This window comes from Ranitomeya variabilis, chromosome 7 (genome assembly GCF_051348905.1).
Source record: "Ranitomeya variabilis isolate aRanVar5 chromosome 7, aRanVar5.hap1, whole genome shotgun sequence".
NCBI lineage: Eukaryota > Metazoa > Chordata > Amphibia > Anura > Dendrobatidae > Ranitomeya > Ranitomeya variabilis.
Genome location: NC_135238.1, coordinates 41,071,758 through 41,075,647, shown reverse-complemented (window position 1 = coordinate 41,075,647; position 3,890 = coordinate 41,071,758).

Sequence of the window (3,890 nt, the reverse complement as noted above, 5' to 3'; positions counted from 1 at the left end):
CATTAATATAGAGTTGGATCCTCCTTTGAGGCTATAAACAGTTTCCACTCTTCTGGGAAAGTTTTTTTTTTACAAGATTTTGAATGTGTCTGGAAATTTTTGGCCAGAAGAGCATTTATCATACGAAATATTCCAAAGCAAAGAAAAAAAAGAAGTGCACTCACCGGTCCTAAATGCAACAGTCCTTTAATCAAAACATGTGCAGGTACAGAGGGAGAACGTGGAACAGAAGGACGACTGCCGTTTTGCGCTGTTGCGCTTCAACAGGTCCTCTGTACCTGCACATGTTTTGATTAAAGGACTGTTGCATTTAGGACCGGTGAGTGCACTTCTATTTTTTCTTTGCTTTGGAATACTATGGACTCACAGTTTGTGCACCCGAGTGTCCACTTGCAGGCTCATTAGGCATAGCAGCTTGAAATTCACGTGGTGGTATTGGGAGGAATTGAGTAGCAGTGCCATGTACTTTTTCTTATACATGTACATCGATCATACCAAATATACCTTACCTGTCAGCTCCTGTGGCATGTAATGTCACGCCATGGAATCAGTGTGTGTCTCCAATTGTGTACAGTGTTATCAATTTAAACCTTATCCATAATTTGGGCCATGGGCTAAGTTCCCACCACATCGCAAGCACCAGCAGAAGTTGGAATCATACTTTAGAAAGCAAACACAGAGCACTGATGTATGTAACCTTCCTACACGTGACGTTCATATGAAGGTCTATGGAAAGGACTAAATCGCTGCCAACAGAGATTTCACATACTGTACTCTAAAAGCAACAAATGTGAATATCTCTGCAATGGAGGGACTCTACGCAAAATGGAAAAGAGTGTCAGGATGACGGGAGCTCAGGGATTTTTCGTGCTATTTAAATCAATTTTTTTTTAGAAAGGGACAGATCCTCTTTAACAAGGCTTTTGCACAATGTTCTGTTGCTGTTAAAATGTTGCAACTTATATTGTATTGCATTTTGGTTTACTTTTTTATTAGCTTGGGAAATAGGTCAGCACTGTCAAATGCGACTTTTGAAAAATTTCTCATTTTAATAAGGAGGCGGTGTAGAAATTGGAGATTCAGCACTAAGAACCCGATTTATCAAACTTTTTTTGCCAAAATTTTGTCTTACCTGTAATTGCACAAAATGTGGCATCTTTTGCCTTTTTTATACTAATTTTGGTTAACTATGACATCTTCTTGGCTGATTAGCTGTATTAGCATGGCAAAGAATGGCCAGCAAATTTATCATAATTTACGCAACAGAAGAGCAGATTTCTTGTGATGTCGCGTGGGAGCTACAAATTAATTAGGACCTTGTGTAGATAAAAACTGGAATAAGAATAAGCGCCATGGGTCTTATCCGGATTATAAAAGAAAGAGTAAAATGAGATTTGCTCACCTGGGTTGGCTGTGAAAATCACCCCTTTGTTAGCTTGTGTGGAGACACAAGGGTTAGTGGGTACTCTCGTCCGCTGGCTCGGCTGTCTTTAGAAAGACCACATGGACCAGGGTTCATCCCACTGAACTCCCACACTCCTTCCCCAGTGGGCACAATACTACTCAGACAACATAGTGTGAGGTTGAAACAGTGTGGCAATACTTTATTGAACCACCAATAGACAATAACATATAGTACAGTCCCAGCAAGAACATAGGATGGTGCAAATGACAGAGTATCACCCTTCCGCTGGCTCGCCAGATTAGAGCAGCTGTGACTTCAGGGCTTCCAGGGCTGACTACCCGCACCAGTGGCACCCCGCTTTTGGCAGGCACCCACAGAGAGGAGGTAACGACCAGCTTAGGAAGCTGAAAGTCCATTGGGGTATGTGGCCAGGGGACCTGATTGTCCCAACCTGGCTGGGTGCTCCGAACATCTACATAGGGCCAAGTGACCAGATCATCACAATCTGGCTTCACCAAACGTCTCCATGTGTTCAGTGAGGGTCACTGGATCAGATCTGTATTCCTCTAGCTGGGGCTGTGGTCTCTTAAGCTGACTTATTGTAAAGTGTCTCAAATCTGTATCCCTCCAGTTGGAGCCATGGTGGCTGCTCTTCTGTAGAGTCTTTCTGCAGAAGGATAACAGTTCCTTTTTATACCCACATCTGTCCTTCAGGCCATCATCCACAGGTCAGGGGGAAGGTGAGATGAGGTCAACTTTCATTGTTTGAGTAATTAATTGGCATAGTTTGTCTTTCACTGTTTGCAGGTCAACAAGCTACAAGCACTTATACAATGGGTAATCAACATATTAGCAAACATTGATTGTTCAATGAGCCTGCATGCCTCTCCTCCAAGGATAGCATCACAATAAACTATAGGATCTGATATAATAGGTAAACAGCAGCCATTCAACAATTCACCAACATCAATTCAATCTACAACAAGAGTCAACTTTCAGACTCATATAAACAATGGCTTATGTCTCTTGACCAACCAAAGAAAAATACCTCTGGCCTAATTAAGAACAGATGCTGTGTTGTCACAGCTTGTAAGCAAAGACGGCTACTGCAGATCCACCAAAGAGATAGTAAGCAAACTTGGAGATGAAAGTCGAGATTCCAATATACAGTAGGGGAGCAGACGCAGTATGGATGCGGTTTTATTTGTTAATTGTTCATTGTGGTTTGTCCTGATGATCACCTCGAAATGAGTGGACAAAACTGCATCCATACTGCATCTGGTCTCCTATTGTATATTGGATTCTCGGCAGCACAGTTTTACATTCACTTTTATCTCCAAAATTGTTTAAATTTATTAGGCGGCACACAAATATGTGTTATAGTTAAAGATGTGTTAAGTTTCTTAAATATCGCACAATATTTTTATAAATATGGAGCAAATAAAGGTTAATAATCTTCCAACAAAACCGACTTAAATATTTTCCTTTTTGATAAATTCACCCCTTATTGTGTTAATCCAAAATAATGTGCCAATCAAATGGTGTCCCTTAGAGTAATATGGACCACCAGTGTAAGTGTCCAGAAAACAATGTAGAAAGTAGATTATGTCCCTGACAGTAATAATGGCCACAAAAATAATTTTGCTAACCAGGGTGACCCCAACAGTACTAGTGCATCTCTTCAATGCCCGCACCCCATCCCTCCATTAGGTATACAATCCAAAATACTGTTAATAGTACTAGTGCCCCCAATGTAACTGTGCAGAGTCCCCTCATAGTAATTATGTTCGACAACTGTCCCCTCAAAATAACGGTCATAGTGCTCCCATAGTTATAGTGTTCCCCTATAATGCCCCCAAAAAGTAACAGTTCAACAGTGCTTCGGTATAATGGCCACAATAGTAGTTGGCCCTTAGTAACCCCATAATTATAGTACTCCCCTACAGGACTCCCAAATCTAACGTTTTCAGGGGGCCACCATAATAACAGTGCTTCGTCACAATGACCTCAAAGGTATCCCTGTCAGAATATGCCCACAATTGCCCTATAGTGGCCCCCAAAAATAAGTGTGCCTGAGTGCCCCCTTTAATATTGTGCTTCATCATAATGGTCACAAAGCTAATTGGACCAAAGTGCCCCCAAGGGTATCATGTCTCTCTACTGCAACAGTGCCCCAAAAAAATTTAATGGAAAAAAAAAAAAGAGATTGAATACTCACTTTACTTCCATTTCATGTGGAATCCAGCAATGTACTGAAGGTCATACATTTTTTCTGGCTTGTGACCTGAGCTGTGTTTGGCCCAGCAAAGTCCTGAAATAGCACCTAAGGGTGAATGGTGGGACAGGTTTCCGTGCCCAGGTTCGGTCTCCGACTGGATACAGTTGATGTGTTGAGGTTCCCACAGGGAACTATTTTGACCCCTATAGCTACATATGATCAAGAATACCAACAAATGTAGACCCACAGGCTGGAATCAGGAATTTT